We start from the raw sequence: 22,354 nt of genomic DNA on the forward strand, positions 1-22,354 counted from the left end.
GACTTGTTATGCCTTTGTCTGCAAGATTTAAAGAGCCGTCTATTACCATAGACCTTCTCCCATGTAGGTAGCTGGTAAGTAGGACAGTGATCAAATCATTTCTTAACCTTCTCCTGGATAAACTAGACAGATTTAGGTTTGTATATGTCACTGTAAGGCAGATTTTCCAGATCTCCAATCATTCTCGTACCTCTCACCTGGGCCTCTTGCACCCAAAGTGAGAGTGATACCCTTAAGATGATCAACCCTTCTGAAGCATTTTATTGTTTAAAATAGAAATATTATTTGTGACAGGTGAGCCTGAACATCTTATAATTCTTGGGACATCAATTTTCTGCCTAACCTTGAGTTTTAAATTTGGGATAAACCTTTACTGAAGAAAACTTATGGAAGAGGTTTTCTATTTTTAAAACAATATTTCTCATTTCACCCAAAGATCTCATGAACATGGAAGTTTTTAATTATCCCTAGCAATTAATCTTACTTCTGCTAATTTTAGAAAGTGCCTTAAGCACTAAGTTTCAACATACTGAGGAGGCAGCTCGATATGTCATTAAGAAATCAGAGATGCAGTTACTGATCTAATACTTATGAAGATGGAATCTGGTTTTCTGAATACATAGGAAAAAAGACTTCTATAGATACAAAAATTACATGAACAAAAAGATGATGTGGTGAAAAATTTCCTGGCAAACTAAGCAGAAGGGAACTATAAGTTATTGCTACCACAAAAGCACAGTTATTCATGTGCTAGAGTTTCTCATTTTTATGGTTTCAGAGTAACAGCCGTGTTAGTCTGTATTCGCAAAAAGAAAAGGAGTACTTGTGGCACCTTAGAGACTAACCAATTTATTTGAGCATAAGCTTTCGTGAGCTACAGCTCATGAAAGCTTATGCTCAAATAAATTGGTTAGTCTCTAAGGTGCCACAAGTACTCCTTTTCTTCTCATTTTTATGTTGACCTTGAAAGCATAAGAATATAAGAATGGCTACATTGGGTGAGACCAATGGTGCATCTAGTCTAGTATCCTGTCTTCCAACAGTAGCCAACACCAGATGCTTCAGAGGGAATGAACAGAGCAGAGCAATTATCAAGTGATCCATCCCCTGTCGTCCAGTCCCAGCATCTCACAGTCAGAGGCTTAGGGACACCCAGAGCCCAGCAAAAACTCTATTTGATTTAGGAAAAGTCTACGCTTTCTTGAGATTGTGTCTGTTAAGTATAAGTGTAAAATACTGGAAAACTGAAAAGCAGGCCCTTATGAAAAATTTAATAGAATATGATCACCTTTCTAAATATTTTCCCAACTACTCTAAAGTTATACACAGACACTCAGCGCATGCTTGTTGCTGACTGTGAACATCTCAGGTAGGGAGTTACAGTAGCAAAACTTTTAAAGCACATAAAGGTTACAGAGTAAGAGATGACAACCCCTCACTGGCCTGGATTGCACCCCTGAACTCGACAGAAACCCCAGGCCTGAATTGCAGAGGTGCTCAGCACCCACAACTATCACTGATGTCACTGCAAGATGCAGGAGCCCAGCACCTCTCCAGAGGCACTTGCCATGCCAGCGAATCAGGCCTCCAAAGTTTAAGGGCATGGCTACACTCAAAACTTCAAAGCGCTCCCGCGGCAGCGCTTTGAAGTGCGAGTGTGGTCGCGTGCCAGACCTGGGAGAGAGGTCTCCCAGTGCTCCTGGTACTCCACCTCCACGAGGGGACTGGCTCCCAGCACTGGGGCACTGTTTACACTGGCGCTTTACAGCGCTGTAACTTGCTGTGCTCAGAGGGGTGTTTTTTCTGAGAGAGAAAGTTGCCGCACTGTGACGTGCCAGTGTAGCCATAGCCTAAAACAGAACGGGACTAATGGCAGCAGCACCAGATACTCTCAGGTATTTGCTATCTTGGTAATACTCCAGGTACTAAATTATCCATCACTGTTATGTTCTGCATATACAAGCAAATGCTTCAAAACAAGAGGGAGCCAGGAGAGGATCCCGCAGAAATTATCCCACAATCCCCCATCCACTGACATTCTTGTGGGTTAACAACTGTATTACTTATAATTTTGAATGATTCTTCACTGCAGGGATAATGGGGACATGGCAAGGACCCTTGGTAGCATCCTTAAAGGACAGACGTTTACAATGATGTGACCATTCTAACAAGTAGCCTTTTTCTCCTTCCAAAGCATTTTCTCCTCTTCTCTGCAACAGCACAACTCAGATTATCCTATGTTCTCAGCAATACTATTTATATATATGTGTGTGACTCACCTCATGACTGCTTATATATTTCTGCTCTTCCGCCTTCATTATGGATAATGAGGGAGCTACATGTGTTTTTTGTAACAATCACATACACCTCAGCTTGTGTGGTATTATCCTGTCTGAATGCAGAGTTAAAGCAAAAGGAAGCTGTAAGGGGGAAACACACAGGAAATGAAACAATAGCAAAGATAAGACACCTGGGGTCAACAGCTTCAAGGGAGTCGACATTACAGTAACTAAGCTATCAATTGGGAAGAAGTTTCCTTCCAGGCTAATGGTTTACTCTTCCCAAAGCTAAGCCTAGGATCAAAGAAGAAAAGGAGTACATGTGGCACCTTAGAGAGTTTTGAGGAAGGATCTGAAGGACCATAAAGATGTAATTTTGCGGCTGTTTACAGGGAGCTCCTCCCAAGTGTGAGAGGCAGCATGAGAAACCACACGAAAGCGCTTGTCTAAAAACTTAAGAAGTGGACAATGGAGGCCGGCATCATGAGCCAATCAGAGGTGAGGGCTGAGAGCTCAAAAGCAAATGAGAAATGATAGATACAGCAGGGATTGACGGTGAAGGGCCTTGAAAGTGAATATAAGCAGCTTATGTTTGATGCAACAGAGAAGGGGGAACCAGTGGAGGGATGCAAAGAGAGGTTGACACAGTCAAGGCAACTGGCTAGGAAATTGATCTTTGCAGCAGCATTCTGAATGGATTTGAGTGGAGTAAGATTGCATTTGTCAAGGCCAGAGAAAAGAATGTTGCAGTAATCAAGATGTGAGATAACAAAGCTTTCAAGGAAAGATTAAGAGCTAGGTAAGGGAAAATATGCATACCGACTTCACGGTTTTTACCCCTCTGCTCTTCATGCTTTGTACCTTTGGATGAGTGAATAAATAAAGCTTTGTTCTGAAGCGGTTTGTTGAGTCACTTTAATCAGCTCATTGGTCACAGGACCCCCAAGTGAAAGGGCTCACAGATTCCAAAACCAGCTGGGCCTCCTGCGTTAACCTGGTTGGACCCCGGGGGCTGCCACCCAGGAGGGGATAAAGATAGTAAGGCCTATCCCCAAAGAAGTGCACTAAAAGGGGTTCTACAGCACAGTTTGTCCTGTAACCATGACCACAGAGATGATCATGGGGGGAGGGATAGCTCAGTGGTTTGAGCATTGGCCTGCTAAACCCAGGGTTGTGAGTTCAATCCTTGAGGGGGCCATTTAGGGATCGGGAGCAAAAATTGGGGATTGGTCCTGCTTGAGCAGGGGGTTGGACTAGATGACCTCCTGAAGTCCCTTCCAACCCTGAAATTCTATGATTCTATGATCAAATGGAAACAGGGCCCCTTCAAACATTCATCTCAAAATGTTGGAAATTCTTCTTTGCATGGCTGATGTAGATGTACAGCAACTTTACATTCAGGTGGTTAAGCCAGATAATTGCGTCTGGAGTAGCGGCGTGTATTGCTGTGCTGCCTCCTTCATATTTGTGAATCGGGCACTGAGTTGTTATATGTTGCATGGTCCGTTCTAGACCACAGTCGCACACTGGAGACTCTTTAATTTTCCATTTGTGTAGCAAGTATCTGCATCTGCCATGGTTTGTGTGGATGCGGCTTAGGATTGCCCAAGAGCTTAGAAGAAGATTGAAGCCTTGGATCTTCTGTGTCGGGTCTTTCACAAGGTGTTTGTTTGTGACTTCTTGCCACTGGAAATAGGGCATTGTAAGACACCCAGCTATCTAAGAAGGATGTTCAATTAGCATTTCAGGATCATTGGGGGAGGGAGGAGAAACCACTGGATCTGCTAACCTCTCATCCTGATTCCTCTTTTTACTGCCATATGCATAGTACAGGTGCAGTGTATGGAAATAAGAAAATCCAAGTCCTGATCTGAAGTGCAGCAATTTCAGAGGCATCACCCACGGTCAGGCAAGCGGAATATTTACTTTTTTTGGTTTTTTTTGGTTTTGTTTTGTTTTTAACAACTGTAGTCCCACTGCTTTTTAAGTGATGCTGTTTTTGTACTGAAGACATTCTTTTAAAAGAAAAAAATGCCAGAGAGACAGTACAGTTTGGCTGGAGACCTGGGTAGACACATCCCAAGAGACCTCCCTTCTAAAGTCTAGAAAATGTAGCATCTAATCTACTTTGGTACTCCATGGACTGTGAAAGATAAAAGTATTTTGCAGATGGTGAACCTGACAGGAATGATGATGAAGAAGCACCTCCAGATTCAGTCTTTCCGGCATACCTAAAGGTAAAAGCCAAGAACTAAGCTCCCCTGCCTCCCCACTTTGCTTCTCTCATAGATCCCTTCCAGCAGTCTTCTCACTTGTGCACTTGGAACCCCAGTCTCTCCCCCCTCTCGACACAGCTTAGCATGGGAAAAAGTTTCTCCATGTCCCCATCCAAGGGCTGCAGTGAGTCCATGGCAGCACTGCCTTTGCTTTTCATTAACTTCTTCACCACAACAGATGCCCATCAGCTCTGCAGCAAGACATGGATTTTATTTCCACTCCCCTCAATGCAGCAAATGGATACCCACAGAGCTTCCCTGTAGAGGAAGTGGAATTGCAGTCAGGGCTCAAGGGACGTATGATCATGTCAGTGAAGTTTCCTACACGAATAAGAACTTGGGCTGAAGTTGGGTACCTAAAGTTGTTTGCAGTGGCTGAAGGTAAATATACTTAATTGTTTTCTCTTTATCCTACTGAGAATTTCCCCATAACTATTTATCATCTTGGGAAGGAAATGAGGAGAAATAACTAAGCTAGTGAAGGTGTCTTTTACCTCTAGAACCTAATAATCAGTTTCACTGCACACAGAAGACCATTCTTTTCTCACGTGTTCAGTGAGGCCTTAACCATTCCATTTAATTACTAATTATAACAGTGGTCAAGTCATGCCAAGGTTTGCTAAGCAAACATTATTTTATTCAAGTCTCATTTTTCTTTTGGGTTTGATTAATGATCTGTCTCTGTGTGGGCATCTTATTCATTCTTACGCCCCCCTCAAATGGCAAACAAATGCAGTTCTAAATCTGTACTTTATCTGAATCTCTACATCATCCACCGTGAGAACTATAATAAAATGTGTGCAGAATGGTAACTAGGGTCAAGATGTGTCTTCATTCTCTTAATATCACATTCTGTCATTTACAGACTTGGAAGTTTTTTAACATTAAATATATAAGGAACTAGAGAAATTCTTAAGAATTCACAATTGGCCAGAGAGAGATAGAGATCATTTCTCTAGTTCTCATGAGTGAACCCTTTCCTTCAACCAAAACATATACCGCCTTTCAGTCCTGACATCATACTGCAAGCTAGCACTGTGCAGCTCAAATACCCCAGTCATAGTAATTAAAGTGAGACTATTTAATGATGCAACTATGTTTTAAAAATGTAAGTGGAGGAAGGAGAAGATTAAGAGATACTCAAAAATAAGCAACTGAGAGTTTTTTCCCCCCCTTTATCCAACCTTTCCACCTGCCATTTCCTGAACTTTGCATGCAAGCAGTTACACCTAGGGAAAAGTTTTTAATCACTTAAGATTCTTAAGCAATAAAGAGGCTTGGGTGAACCACCGGGGATGAAACAAGAACCAACCTAATCCTACACCTAAAACATGAAGCCAATGTCAAAACTCCTCCCTGAGGTCCTGATTCAGAAAAGTATCCCTGTTCAGGAAGAACACATTGTGATGTTATTGACAGGAACTTGTGACGGTGCAGATCATTGTTGCCCCTGGTCTTGTACAGAGGAGGCCAAGTGGGGTGTCTATGGAAAGGTTGTAGTTTGTTGGTTATAATTATGCTACCTGTACATGTATATAATTTTTGAATTCAAAATTATGAATATAGGCTATGTACTTGTTTGATTTTAAGTAGCCTCAGTGAAGCATTTGGTCAGCTTCTTGAGAAAAGACTATTCTCAGTAAGTGCCCAGTCAAGAAACACTTAAGCTGACAATGGACTTTGAGAGACGCCAATCCACATCTGAGCTTTCCTGGGAATAGTCAAGCTAACATGTGGGCAATGGCGTCGGCCTGTAGGGACCCGAGTCATGCATGGACATAAAAAGAAAAGGAGGACTTGTGGCACCTTAGAGACTAACAAATTTATTTGAGCATAAGCTTTCGTGAGCTACAGCTCACATCATCTGATGCCTTCAGCTGTAGCTCACGAAAGCTTATGCTCAAATAAATTTGTTAGTCTCTAAGGTGCCACAAGTCCTCCTTTTCTTTTTGCGAATACAGACTAACATGGCTGCAAATCTGCAACATGCATGGACATGTGACTTGACTCCAAAACTCCATCTTGTGGCTGTGATGCTGCATAGGAAAACACAAGGGGTTTCCACCCACAAAAGAGACTATATAAGGCCTGGGGAGACCCCTCCATCTTGTCTTCAGCTGGCTCAAGAGACGGCCTCTCCACCTCAAAGAGATGCCTGAAAGGAACTGGAACAAAAGACAGCAACTACAGGGGTGTGAGTGATTGCTGGATCCAGACTAGGAGGAAGTCTAGTCTGTGAAAGAAGCTTATTAGAACATCTCTGAGGGTGAGATTTACCTGCATTTAGTTTCTTACTGTATTAGGCTTAGAATTGCATTTTTTATTTTGCTTGGTAATTTACTTTGTTCTGTCTGTCATTACTTGGAACCACTTAAATCCTACTTTTTATATTTAATAAAATCACTTTTTTCTTATTAACCAACCCAGAGAAAGTATTAATACCTGGGGGAGCAAACAGCTGTTCATCTCTCTCTATCAGTGTTATAGAGGGCAAACAATTTATGAGTTTACCCTGTATAAGCTTTATAGAAAGTAAAACGGATTTATTTGGGGTTTGGATCCCATTGGGAACTGGGTATCTGGGTGTTGGAGACAGAAGCACTTCTTAAGCTGTTTTCAGTTAAGCCTGCAGCTTTTGGGGGATGTGGGTCTGTGTTTGTAGCAGGCTAGTGTGTCTGTCACAACCAGGTTTGGCACTGAAGTCCCAAGCTTCCATGGCAAACGGGTTTAGAGGCAGTCCCAAGGGGGGTTTCTGTGACCAACCCGTCACACACGTAACTTAAGTATTTTTGAAACATGTATTTTCATGAAGGGTGCCTGACACTGGAAACCCAAGTATCAACTGCTGCTCCACACACTTTCTTCCTCCTCACCAGAAGACTATGCCCAATACTGACACAAATAGAGCTTCTCACAGCGATCCACACTCTGACCTCCAACTTGCATTACTGCCATGTCCCATAACCCTGGGAACAAACACACACCCCCTGAAATGTGTCCTTGTTCAGAATGCAGTAGTCTGCTTGCTCAGCAATACTGCCTGGCAAGCGGATCATCCTGGTAGCCCTCAAACAGCTAGCTACTTTGACATCAAATGGTGTAGCACACAGCCATAAAGACAACTGGATATGGAAATAAGGATACGCACCATGTACAGAACAGAATAGAAGCAAAGTCACCCCACATCCCTTGCTGATGACAAGGGAGGGCTTGTCAGCAGCATTCCTCTGTGGGAAACATTGGTGGGAGGAGGAATATGAACAATTGTTTCCAATTCACCACTATAGGCAATGCCCAAGGCCCAGGGGCGCACTTTCTTTCCCAGAGACCCACACAAAACACAAGGAGGACTGATCCAGCCCAGTGATTTCACATAGGCTGCCTGCAAAGCTTCTTAAGAGCCAAGGGATACGCATCACTCTGGACTCCCTTTATCAGCTACAAAACCCATTTAACTAAAGCTTGCCCTGTACTTGTTCTGATGGCTCATATACCACTCTGGTCAAAATGCCCTTGTTGCACTTGGTTTCAACAGTCAAGCCCCATGAAAGAAAACTGACTCTGCCTTTCTTCCCTTAAATAATCATTTTATTTTGCTGCTGCCTAATTAGATGGTGCTGACTAATCCTCTCCATTACTCACAGCGAAAGGAGCCCGGCAGGGGTGTTAAGATTTGGCTTTAAAAGCCATGAATTATTTCTTTTTTTACAAGCAACACTTCTCTTGAACCAGTTGTCTCATCAGGTGCCCACTTCCCAGACTGTGCTCTCTATAAAACATGGGGCCAGTTCTCTGTGACCTACAAACAGCTGGAAGAATGGCAGAAGAAATTCAAAGCACAAAAAGGGGGGCTCAATCCTTCACAGAATCATAGAACCAGAAAATATCAGAGTTGGACGGGACCTCAGGAGGTCATCTAGTCAAGCCCCTGCTCAAAGCAGGACCAAACCCCAACTAAATCATCCCAGCCAGGGCTTTGTCAAGCCTGACCTTAAAAACCTTACTAACAAAGGCAGTCCCATTGACATCTCTAGGATTGCTCATATCAGAAATTACTTGTCGGATTATGACAGGTTTCAGAGTAGCAGCCGTGTTAGTCTGTATCCGCAAAAAGAAAAGGAGTACTTGTGGCACTTTAGAGACTAACAAATTTATTTGAGCATAAGCTTTTGTGAAGTTAGCTGTAGCTCACGAAAGCTTATGCTCAAATAAATTTGTTAGTTTCTAAGGTGCCACAAGTACTCCTTTTCTTTTTGTAGGATTATAACCTTAATTTATTTATTTATTTGAAACTAACCATGGAATACTTAAAGCCCCCAAGCCTGCAAAGAAATTTAAGCATGTGACTATTCACCTTTGAAGAGCAGTGGGACTATTTGTGATCTTAAAGTTAACCACATGCCTAAGTCTTTGCAGGGTTGGGACCTCAATTTGTGTAGTCTCATAGACCTAGGAGGATTCTTATCATTTACAGTCCTCAGCATCATTAGTTTGAAAATGCAGTACCTTGCACCATTTCGTTTCCCCAAAGGTTCTCCTTAAACCATGTATGACAGATATGGAGGTAAAAAGAACACTTTAAGCAAACCAAATTTAGGAAGCCCCTCCCTCCACTGAAGCTTTAAGAGAACCACATCGTAATGTAAACTAGCTGATAATGTAAACTGTTTCTGGCAAGGAAAGGAATACAATGGCCTGATCCCTCTCTTCTCTCCAAGTCTAGTACTGGAAGTGATAATCAATTTGACAGCAAAATCTCCACACTGGAAGCAAACATAATAAATGCCTGATTTTCAGTGGTTTTGAAACTGTATGAAGTGAATCTGGGAGGAACAAAGCAAGTGAGTGCGCAAGTACGATCATTTTATTTTAATTTTTGTTATGCAAGTAAAATATTCTCTTTCATTATTTCCATTCATCACTGCAAAGGGTGGATGGCGCATTTTCCTAACAGCTTTGCTAGGCTTGAATAAAAGACACACCTGTAACCTTTCACTGTGCAGGACGCTGGTGGACAATGTTTCTTAAAATTATTGAAAGAAAAGCTGAGTTGTTTGTTTTTTCATTTTAAAGCTAGAGTCTCCTTAGAGATTTCCTATACAAATTAGAAAGCATATGATCCAATTAATCCTCTGATCGTACCATTCTCTAAAACTCGGGTAGGGAATTTTCAGCTAGCACAACAGAGTGAAATTCAACTCAGTACAGACAGAACGCACAAACCCCTATGTTCTATTTAAGCCCCTCATGAAGGTTTAATTGGTATGCAGGGCCTTATGCGGCAGCAGGATGAATTTCACCACTTGTGAACAGTTTCCTTCAGGGTTACAGTGTGTTACACTGAGTTCCGCAGCTACAGGATTGTAATAGACTAAGGAAAGGAGGGTTTTTTTAAACTGAAGCTTTACTCTAAAAAAACAACTGTGTATAAATGTCACCTTCTGACTCAGAGCTGTTCCCTAGAGTCAGATCTGCTCACTTTAGTGACAAAACCAAGCCTGTGCTGCTTTATTAATGCTGCATCTTGGGCATCATCAACAGAACTGTTGACGGATGTTTCAATCAATTACAAATGGACAAAATCCACCAAGAGCAACTCTAAGGGCTGCACTAGAGTCACTGAGGACAGATTTTTAGGAGAAAAGGGTTACCTGAAGCTGGCCTGAAGACTCTTTATTGCTGTTGATGTTGCTCCGATCAGAAAGAACACACCTTGGTTTTCAAGGCCCTCGCTGAATCTGCAGGGCCAATTGTGGAGGGCAAGGTGTGGGGAAGAAACCAAACTCGGTTTTACTTGGAGCATATTTACACTGAGAACATTTGAGGTGGAAATCAAAAAGATACATTCAACACAGAAACCCATCTGGCCATTTTCAGAGTCATTTCCAGATGTCCTGACTTTTTGGCAAAAGTGGGCATTTGCCCCGTTTGCTCTTCCCAATCAGTTACATTCCTAGCAGGGTGCGAAGGAACTGGGGGGGAGGGGGGAGGGGAGCAGCAACGCCAGCTCCATACGGGAGGGAGAGCTTGGGCCAGCAGCTCGAGCTGGGCTAGCCCCAAATGGGCAGGTGGCAGGGAGGTCTCAGGCCCGGGCAGGGATGGGGGGTGGGGGGGACAGGGGCCTCAGGCTGATGCTGTGCGGGTAGGCAACGGGGGGCTCGGGCCGGTCCCACGAGGGCGAGAGGCAGGAAGGGCTTGGGCCACGTGCCGGGGAGGGGGGGCGGGTATTGAGCCTCAGGCCAGCCTTGTACAGTGTCCAGTTTTCCCTTTGCGAAAATATGGTCATCCTATACCTTCTGCAGTATTATTCTAAAAAAATGCAGAGAGGTACACATGCATACTTTTGTGTAACGCTAAATCCCCAAGTAGTTTGCATATGGGGATTTATATAGAGGTAGATACAATGGTATGTGATGCAGAATTGCCTGGGGACGCGGGCACGCATTATTTACTCTGCATATATATACGATATGTTTGTATTTATTTGAAACCAAACACAATCGATATGTTGCTAGATACAGAACTAGATTTAGCTCAAACTCATAAGTGTTTGCCTTTGTTTCTTGTGCAATAGAAGTGGTTCGTTGGCCATGGATGAATGTTCCCAAAAATAGCATCTGGAATCATATTTTTCAGAAAATAAAAAGGTGTAATGAATACTACGAAATACAACAAAAGTACACAACTAACTGTACATCTGCCTGAAGAACCCCACACCCCACTAGAAGATGTGAATCCTGCTGAGAGAGGATCACTGGGGTTCTGCTGACTCACTAAGGCAGGTGCCTCATTATCACTATCTAAATTCTGGAAAAGGCGGTTCCCCTATGGTATGCTGTCTGAACTCCAAGAGGGAGACAGAACAAATCGCTATCGAAAACCTCAGTTTGCTTGAGTAGCTTAAGTCTCAAATATACAGAGAGCATTCAGCCTAGAACATTTAAACATGGCTCTTGGTTTTGACATGGAAATTAGCCAATGTGCCATCCACTGAGAATTGGCCCACCACAAAGCACAAGAACAAAATGCATAAAGAAAAACATCAGAGCCTGACTTGAAAGAACAGAAGCCTAGCGAGGCTGAAACACCACAGAATATCTTGCAAGCCCATCCAAGCAAATCAAATAATTTTCAGCGTGTTTTATTTGATAAGACATGTGACCTATTTTAGGTTTCACTCCAGTATGATTATAATTAATAGTAATTTGTACAGATTTCAATTTAATACATGAATTAACTCATCCAGAATGGAAAGCTGGGCGATTTCTTGAGGTTTTTTTTTCCATTTAACTAAGAATTTTTTTTATTATTGTTATTGATGTTTTTAAGTTGAAATACTAAAAACAAACAAACAAAAACTACAAAAGCTCCCCTCCTCTCTCTGAGCTCCAAATCACGGATCACAGCTTTAAAGAGACTTTCATGCTGGGGCAAATCTTAAACAAAAACAAAAATAAGGTTTTTCAGCTTTGAGACATCTGTTTTTCCCTTAATGGAAATATTTGTGTTTTAATAATTGCTTTCTTTGACACAACCTAGCTCTTCCCTTAGATTAATGCTGCAGCAAACTGATAATTCAGAATTTATTTTGCTTTTTAATTTGTAAAAAACTCTTCAGATGATGGCATTATATTAAAAATGCAAAATTATACAGTCAATGCATCAATAATTAAAAGAAAAAATATTGTATTTTCTTCAGTTACTATACATTAACACCAGCGATGGTCTAGCAGATTACACAATGAACCAGGAGTCAGACTTGAGCTGTACTCCTGGCTCTGCCACTGATTCACCTATGCGAACTCAGGCAAGTCACTTAGGCCTGGGTGCACAAACGGTGTTAAGGACAGTGATGCTCAGTTCGCACCTAAGCTCCTGTATAAAGAATGGGGAGAGACAGGTACCTTAGACCGTGAACCACAAAAGCCAGCATGCCAGACAGGGAGCTATCTAAACTAGCCAATACATTGGGAGATGCCAACAACTGGGGGGTGTGCTAAGCCCCACCTGTCTCTCAAAGATAGTGAAGTACAGGCTGCAGAGAGATTACGCACCAATGCCATTTTAGCCAAAAAACTTGGCGAGAGGGGGTCCCTCATAACTTTTAGCCCACTGAACAGGGTACTCATCTGGAATGTGGGACACCCCCAATTCAAGTCCCTCCTCCACCTGAGCAGGAGAAAGGATTTGAACTGGGATCTGCCAACAATCAGACGAGTACATGAACCACTGGGCTAGGGAATATTCCAATGCTTGCATTCCCTCAATCTCTCTTGTTGAAGCTGCTGCCCTGTGGATAAATAATTGAGTGATTGGGGTAGGGGGACTGGATCTGCTTCAGAAGTCACATAAGTAACGTCAGACTTTTGCCATGTGTGTCCCATGAATAATACTGTAAAGTCTGGGTGCGACTGGAGCAAAAACGACTTTAACGGATGGCAAGTCTGAAAAAGTTTAGTTCACAGACTGGCGAGGCAAAAATAAATAGAAGACCCCTGCCCCACCTCTCACCCATCTTCCTCCCACTCCCTCTCCCCAGAGCAGCTCCTGTTGAAGCTAACTGAAGTGCGCTAGGGCTCTGTCAGCAGCCCACCATCTGGCCCAGCTTCTTCTCTGCTCCCAAGCCACTCAGCTCAGCCACAGTGCATGCGGGGGCCTGGCTTCTTGATGCCACCATGGAGCATCCACCTCCCTGCTCCATCATCATCCTAAGCATACATATTGCCTTCTGATGGGTGGGGACCCAGCGAGGGGGAAAACAGCAAGAAAAAAATACCATGAGAACAAAAAGATACAGAAAATAACAAAAGAGGAAAAATGGAACCGAACAAAACAGGAACTACAAGGAATTAACCATCAGATATCTTTCCAAAATATATACTCTAGGTTTAACCAGATGTTACGGTCTCGGTTATGCAGGTGAGACGGGAAGTCCGGGATCCCCATCCGACAAACCACTGCAACTGGGACTCCAACAAAAAAAGGGTTGGAACTTACTTCTCTAAAAGATGCCATTCCACAGAGACCTGGGGGAGGATGGAGGGATGGGGAGGAGGGGGTATAATCCAGGAACAGTTCACAAGGCGCATTGTGTGCATGTGAAATGTAACGTTCAATGGGATTGAAACAGTCAGGGTGAGGAGGGCTACTTTATAACTGGTCTGTTCCGCTCTGGTGGTGCTCAAGATACAATCCTTTCTATTAGATGTTGCTCTTTTGGGTGTCAGAACAGTTTTTAGAAGCTTGAAAACCAAGCACAAACATTATGGGCCTACTCGGTGATAAAAGTCAGATCTCTCTGTCTCCCGGAAGAAGCCACTGTGTTGTTCCAAAATGAAATATCAATTGTTTACCCAACAGTGGAAGAAATGGTAGCAAAAGTCAGGTTTTCATCACCTTTTTCTAATATACATTCTGATCTGCAATTTTTGTTGTTGTTCTGGTGGGGACTAGTTTAGATTCTGTCTGATTTACAACCTGAGATTATAAATCCTAAAGGTTAATCTTCCCCCTACTGGAAAGTGGGATTTGTGTTTCTACTAATCCCCCCCACCTCTTCCCACCCCAAAACCAGAAGGCTAGTTTTAAAATTTTGTTAGAAATGTAGATTGCCACTTGATAAGAACCACTGGTAAGACAGAGGACAGTTTTGGAAAACTAGTAGCTTCTCCTTTAAAATAAAAGCACAGAATAAAGATAAAAGAAAAGGAGAACTTGTGGCACCTTAGAGACGAACACATTTATTTGAGCATAAGCTTTTGTGAGCTACAGCTCACTTCATCGGATACATCGGATGCTGTAGCTCACAAAAGCTTATGCTCAAATAAACTGGTTAGTCTCTAAGGTGCCACAAGTCCTCCTTTTCTTTTTGCAGATACAGACTAACACGGCTGCTACTCTGAAACCTGTTAGAATAAAGATAGTAATGATTAAAAAGCTGCCATCACATTGAATCCTACAGTGTCATGCACAGTTTTGACTTTCAGACTACTGAATAGGATACTGTGGTTTTTACTGAAGTGTAGCTACCCACTTCTTATCTGGATTGAGGAAAACCAAAACAATTTTATCTTGCTAGCCCTTTATACATTTGCAACTCTTAAAAATAAAAACAACCAAATTGCCCCCTCATTGAAACCAGATCATCTTCATCAGTGTATTTTTCTGTATTATGTACTTCTGCATGTCATACAGATGCAGAGATAATTCAGATTTTAGACAGCAGCCATGTGAAAAACAGAAGAAGTATCACTAATCTTTAAACATGAAGTAGATCACCAGAAAGGCTCCTTTCTTAGACACCACAGAAAAATGATATGTTCTTATAAACTGAACCAGATCTGTGGTTTTCAACTGCTCTCATTTTTTTTTATTTTGCCTAAGACACACTAACCATGTCGCTGAGTTTGCGGCTAAATGATGCAAAACAAATTCACCTTCATAAACATCCTTTTAAAGTAAGGTACACAGTTCCTCTTAAAAGTAACAATGACAGTATATTTGCAGAATCATTCCTCCTCTTTAACTCCTCCATGTAAGAGCTTAAAACTGAAATCTATTTTATTCATCAAACATATTCACCAGACCCTCAAGTATAAGCACACACTGGTTTGTTATTAAAGAATGTTCTGAATGCTGGGCTATCTTTTTGAGGAATCAAAATACTGAAGCATTTGGCTTCATAGGAAGGAATAAAAAACAGATGGACTTTGCAATCTAATACAAAATGTTCGGGCTTACTAAATCTGGGCTAGATACGGCAAATGCTACTGAGCACAGTGCCTCATACCATGACTGGTCCCATTGAAGTAACAGCATCACCTTTAATCATCATCAAGATTTCAGCCATTTTAGCTTAAAACATGCAATTCAAAACACACTATGCAATTCAAAAAGAAAAGGTTCTGAAAATTTCCCATCTTGTGAGCATAAGCAAGATTTTAAAACATGAAATGCACCTACATTGAAAATTTACAATGACATGTAAGTTTTGAATTGCTAGGATTCTCTCACTTTAACTAAACTTTGTATTACAATTTTACCTAGGAGTTTAAAAAGAGACATCTTTTTAGTTTAAGAATGTAAAGGTTTGAGGAGATCTTTCTCCAAACTAAGATGTTTATATTTTATTATTTTTATATTATATAAAAATAAACCATGCATGTAACTTCTCATACATTGTTCATGCTACACTAATTGTTTCTGTCTGAGATATGGGGGCTGCTGGCTGTGGGATAGGCTGCTTTTCCCTAACTTCTTTCCCTTCTCTTCCCTGCCCCCGCCCCCCCGCAACAGACCCTAAAGTATCATTACCAAATATGGAGCAGGAGCGCTATAATGAATGTTAAATAATCTCTAAAAGGCATTCCATGGTGAAAACCTGGCCCCATTGAAGTCACTGGAACCAGGATTTTAGCCCAGTTCCTAGAAATTGAGCAGCTTTTTCAAAGCTTCACAGTAAAGAAGATTCCTTGTGCCATTTCCACTTGGCCCGAAGATTTCACTCAAAACGATGACAAAAACCCACATGAAAACCTTGGGTCTAGAAAGTTAAAATAAAATGTTGCCCCATATTTAGTATTTTGTTAAATTTGCCCAGTATCAAACAGAGTAATTGTTGGTATTTATGTAACAGCCTGCAGTCACCCAGGGTTCCTCATAATTTAGTGTAACAATTCAGGAAATGCTTTTAGCAACTCACATGCTAGCCAAGTGGCAGTTAATCTTGGGATCAGATTTCGAGGCACAGTAGAGTAACCCCACCAATTCTCACCCCCCACTGGTTCCTGGCTCAAACCCAGCTAAAGGAAACCTCATTGTATTTACCCATGAATATGTTCTCTTTAGCAATATTTAGGACGATCACAATAAAATTCCAAGAACCACTACTGAAAAATTAAAAACAATCATAGGCTAACACCCACTTAAAAAGCCTTTTACTGTTAGTAATCCATACATTCATCTCTGCCAAGCCCTCTTGGGTGTTCCAATACCTGACTCAGAACCTGCTGTTGCTCCTAAATAAAGGGCTCCAAACTCATGTATACATTCCACCTCCACTTCTTCAGGATATCCTTTACAATATGCTTTGGGAGGACAAAGGTTAATCGGATGCACTCTACTGACCTGTCACATAGTTCAGGAAAGTGGGAGGGGGAAACAAAACAGCGTCCTTCCTTGCTGATTTGTTTTTTTCACCATAATTCACCTGCATAAGCTGTGACTTGAAAATATGTTCTCTTTTTACATGGAGACATATGCAGCAGCACCAATCCAAGTCCAGTGCTTCCCAGCCCTTGTACTCCCATTTAATCCTCTCACATTTGACTACAAGGAAAAAGCTTCCACAGTGCAGCAAAAGGAAAAAGCTAGAGAGGAGGAAAATTAGGATTGATTACTTAGCAAATTACTTATCTCCCTGCAACTTAATTTTCCTATCTATAAAATAGGGATAATCATATCTATCCCTATTTTAAGGGTTTGGAGAGCTATGTATGAAACACTTTTGAAGTGCTAAGTACTATTAACATTAAGCAGTCTTAGCCACCAGGAGCCCATTGCACCAGTTCCACAAAGACTACACTGTCTTGTTTGCTTGTGACTTCAATTCAAGTTGTTCGTATTAATTGTAAAAGCCCTGTATTCTCTGTGTCTTAAGAGACAGCCTCTCTCCCCCTATAAGCCATCATAACAGGCCCAAAGGGGAAGCATGGTCCTGTAGTTAGCATGCTAGCCTGGGACTTTGGAGAACTTCGTTCAATTCCCTCGTCCACCAGATTTCCTCTGTGACCTTAAACGCTCACTGTGTGCTTCTGCTCCTCATCTGTACAACATGGATAACAACAGTTCTCTATTGCACAGGGGTGTTGTGAGGATAAGCATATTAAAAATTGTGAGATTCTCTGTTACTTCAGTAACAGAGACCAGATAAATACCTTAGAGAGATGTAGCCAGAGTGACTCTGCTGATCGCTGTCTGGGTTTGAAAGGCTGGGGACTGGAGGCACCTCGTCCTCACTTCTGGAATTTTCTATCCCAATGTTCCGCAGGACGCAGTGTTCATCATTCTACCCAATTGAGAAGTTCACCCCTGTGCAGAGGACCAACAAAAGGAATGGGCATCACTCAAGTCCTTCAGTACGTACCAGATGGAGCTGAAGGTGAGAATCTAAGATTCAGGCTAATAAAAAAGCCCAACAAAGTTCAACTTAATCACCACAGCCTAAACCCAGAAAGCAGGGCTTTCACACTCAGGAAAAGATGCATTCTCTTTAAGCTGTGAACAACTGAATCAAGAGAACTCCGAGTCCAGCACCCTAGGCACAAAAACAACTTCCCAGAAATTCTCTGCATACAAGTTCTTTCCAGAACATCTGTTATGTTCTCTCAGACGGTTATCAAGGGACAAAACGATTCAACTTATGCCTCATGATACTGTCCTTCAGCCTAACTGTGAAATCTACCAAGTGTTCTCATCAGCCCATCTCTGTTCCCTACCCTATAATGTTTTATGCAGTTAAACTGGTTTGCTTACTTTTTGCAAGACATGTTCATCAGATATCTCTAAGGTTTGCAAGAAAGAAGTAAAATCACCCCAATTGTATCTTTTGTTTACTATATCTTTACACTGTCAGAGTAAAAATTATTATTAGTTTTGCTCTCATCTGCAGTGTTTAAAGCACAGTATTAACAAGCCCAAGTAGAAATATGCACAAACATTCACTGTGTGGCCCCTTCTCTCTCAGTCAAAATAGTGTTCAGCTCAGGCATTATCCCTTAGAGATGTCCCCATTGGCAAGTACAAAATCCATTTCATGTGTAGGCGTGTTAAATATTCTCACACCCCCTCAAGGACACAAGTAAAATCCACTAGATCAACTCTGTGCTTCTATTACGGTGCCCGAGTCAATAACTAACCCACAGCAATCCGTGTCTAGAATATGTCTTCCATAGGAGCTGACCACTGCAGCTATGATGGACAGGATTTTCAAAAGGGTGGTAGATACACAGTGGAAAACTTTCTCAAAGTGCAGTCAAAATTCCTAAACAGATCAATTCCCTCTCTTCTATGCTTACTCCCAAACTGGAGCAGGCAGTTAAAATCCACCATTCACAAAATACAACCACCAAAAAAAGCTAATGAGCTGCCCATATGAATCATGGAAGTTTTATCCATTTACCTCCCACTAATAAATACCAAAAAACCTCCCAAACGTACAAAACCCCCACACTGAAACGTTTGCTTAGAAATATATGAATAAGTTGCCCTTCCCTGGCTCCCTCAATCCAAGGACCTGGAAGCATTTTGCAATACCAAAGTGAAGCTGGAATATGTTATTGTCCCCATTTCTTACAGATAGGGAAACTAAGGCAGAAAGCTCAAAGACAGGAGCTCCAAGACAGTGGACAATGCCAGGTGCTTCAGAGCGAATGAACAGAATGATCGTCAAGGGATCCATCCTCTGTCATCCACTCCCAGCTTCTGGAAATCAGAGGCTAGGGACACCCAGAGCATGAGGTTGCATCACTGACCATCTTGGCTAATACCCATTGATAGGCACGTCCTCCATGAATTTATCTAATTCTTTTTTGAACCCAATTATATTTTTGGCCTTCACAACATCCCCTGGGAACGAGTTCCACAGGTGACTGTGCACTGTGTGAAGAAGTACTTCCTTTTGTTTTAAACCTGCTGCCTATTAATCTCATGGGGTGACCCCTGGTTCTTGTGTTGTGTGAAGGAGTAAACAACACGTCCTTATTCGCTTTTATACACACCAGTCACGATTTTATAGACCTCTATCGTATTCCCTCTTAGTCATCTCTTTTCCAAGCAGAAAAATCCCAGTCTTTTTAATCTCTCCTCCTACAGAAGTTGTTCCATACCCTTAATAATTTTTGTTGCCCTTCTCTGTTCTTTTTCCAATCCTAATATATCTTTTTTGAAATAAAGTGACCAGAACTGCACACAGTATTCAAGGTGTGGGGTATCATGGATTTATATAATGGACTTATGATATTTTCTGTCTTCCTATCTATCCCGTTCCTAATGGCTCCTAACATTCTGTTAGCTTTTTTGACAGCCGCTACACAAGGGCAAAAGGCCCTCTCCTCACTCTAGCACACCTGTGCTGGGTCAACCATTGTTTGGCCCTAAGCAATTCTGCCAAGGTCACATATTGAGTCTGTGGCAGAACCAGGACTAGAATTCAAACCTCCTGATTCCCAGTTCTGCACAGTAACCACAAGATTTTCCCTTCCCTGCCACTGACGGAAAGGAGGACTTCAGTACTAAAGCAGCACATTCGGTTTAAATGACTTTGCTTTGATCTGCATTTAGGTTCTCAGAAAACACACTGGAGAAAGTTCTCTTTTAAAAGGTAAAAGCAGGAAAGATATTTTACTCTGAACAGCGTTGTCACCCTTGGGGTGCAGTCTGGGAGCTGTGGGAACCGTGGCACCCCTCTAAGACACACAGTTAAGTTGGGGACACAGCCAGCCTCTCCCAGGCCCTGTTATCACCCAAAACAACAGCAGGGCTACCTGAGTGCAAACAGCAGATACCAGCCAGTTTCCCAGCTACAGGCACATACTCCCCTCTGGAATATAAACCCAAAATTATACAGTCTTTCACTGCACAGATATCTGTACAGTGTAAGCTCATTAATATGTCCACCCCTCCCTCAATGTGGAGAGGAATATGCACACTTGTGGTAACCAAGCTGAGATTTTTCCCCAGACACTTCACTTAAAGGCATACTGGTTTAGGTCAAAATATAAAACAAGTTTATTAACAATAAAAAGATCGATTTTAACCGATTATAAGTGACAGCAAACAGATGAAAGCAGATTACCTAGTAAATAAACAAAACCGCAAACTAAACCTAAAATACTAGAAAGAATGAATTAGGGCGATTAATCGCAGTTAACTCATGCAATTAACTCAAAAAATTAATCGCAATTTAAAAAATTAATAGCGATTAATCGCAGTTTTAATCACACTGTTAAATAATAGAATACCAATTGAAATTTATTAACTATTTTTGGATGTTCTCCTATATTTTCAAATATATTGATTTCAGTTACAACACAGAATACAAAGTGTACAGTGCTTACTTTATATTATTTTTATTACAAATATTTTCACTATAAAAATGATCAAACAAAAGAAATAGTATTTTTCAATTCACCCCATAAAAATACTGTAATGCACTCTCTTCATCATGAAAGTTGACCTTACAAATGTAGAATTCTGTACAAAAAATAACTGCATTCAAAAATAAAAAACAGTGTAAAACTTCAGAAGCTACAAGTCCACTCAGTCCTAGTTCTTGTTCAGCCAGTCACTCAGACAACTTTGTTTACATTTGCAGGAGATAATGCTGCCCGCTTCTTGTTTACAAGGTCACCTGAAAATGAGAACAGACGTTCGCATGGCACTGTTGTAGCCGGCACTGCAAGATATTTACGTGCCAGATGTGCTAAAGATTCATATTTCCCTTCATCTTCAACCACCATTCCAGAGGACATGCGTCCATGCTGATGACAGGTTCTGCTCAATAATGATCCAAAGCAGTGCAGACCGACACATGTTCACTTTCATCATCTGAGTCAGATGCCACCAGCAGAAGGTTGATTTTCTTTTTTGATGGTTCGGGTTCTGTAGTTTCGACACTGGAGTCTTGCTCTTTTAAGACTTCTGAAAGCATGCTCCACACCTCGTCCCTCTCAGATTTTGGAAGGCACTTCAGATTCTTAAACCTTGGGTTGAGTGCTGTAGCTATCTTTAGAAATCTCACATTGGTACCTTCTTAAAAACGAACAACATGTGCTGGGTCATCATCTGAGACAGCTATAACATGAAATATATCGCAGAATGTGGGTAAAACAGAGCAGGAGACATACTATTTTCCCCCAAGGAGTTCAGTCAAAATTTAATTAATGCACTACTTTTTTAAAGAGAGTCATCAGCATGGAAGCATGTCCTCTGGAATGGTAACCGAAGCATGAAGAGGCATACAAACGTTTAGCATATTGGCACATAAATACCTTGCAATGCCGGCTACAAAAAAGTGCCACGCAAACACCTGTTCTCAGTTTCAGGCGACATTATAAATAAGAAGCGGGCAGCATTATCTCCCAAAAACGTAAACAAACTTGTTTGTCTTAGCGATTGGCTAAATAAGAAGTAGGACTGAGTGGACTTGTAGGCTCTATAGTTTAACATTGTTATGTTTTTGAGTGCTGTTATGTAACAAACAAACAAAAATATACATTTGTAAGTTGCACTTTCACAATAAAGAGATTGCATTATGGTACTTAAATGAGGTGAATTGAAAAATACTTTTTTTTGTTTATTACAAATATTTTCACTGTAAAAATGATTAAAATAATAATATAAAGTGAGCACTGTACACTTTGTATTCTGTGTTGTGACTGAAATCAATATAGTTGAAAATGTAGGAAAACATACAAAAAAAGAGTTAATAAATTTCAATTGGTATTCCATTGTGTAACAGTGCAATTAAAACTGTGATTAATCGCAATTCATTTTTTTAAATCGCAATTCATTTTTTTTAATCGCTTGACAGCCCTAGTATGAATTAGCAATTTCTCTCCCTGACTGACGATACGAGCAGGCCTGCAGATTCTCAAGGCACAAGCGGCACTTGCTTTGCAGCTTGGGCTCCCCACCCCTGTTCCAAGTCCTTTTCCTTAGGCGCTTCTCTTCGGTGTTGAGTTGTGGGGTAATGAAAAACAACAGATGATGTCACTCCCTGCCTTCTATAGCTTTAGCATA

At 41.4% G+C, this 22,354-nt stretch overlaps 1 protein-coding gene across 3 annotated transcripts in view; it reads right to left on the bottom strand.

Moving 5' to 3' along the window:
• Positions 1–22,354, bottom strand: part of ARHGAP32 (Rho GTPase activating protein 32) — a 393,773-nt gene that overhangs the window by 296,713 nt on the left and 74,706 nt on the right. The window contains exon 2 of one of the 3 annotated variants that reach the window (XM_074936788.1): positions 17,491–17,644. The exons of the other annotated variants lie outside the window; for them this stretch is intronic. The gene's annotated coding sequence lies outside the window, so the exon portion shown is untranslated. The remainder of the gene's footprint in view (positions 1–17,490; positions 17,645–22,354) is intronic. 3 annotated transcript variants of the gene reach the window in all.

This window comes from Natator depressus, chromosome 22 (genome assembly GCF_965152275.1).
Source record: "Natator depressus isolate rNatDep1 chromosome 22, rNatDep2.hap1, whole genome shotgun sequence".
NCBI classification, from domain to species: Eukaryota; Metazoa; Chordata; order Testudines; family Cheloniidae; genus Natator; species Natator depressus.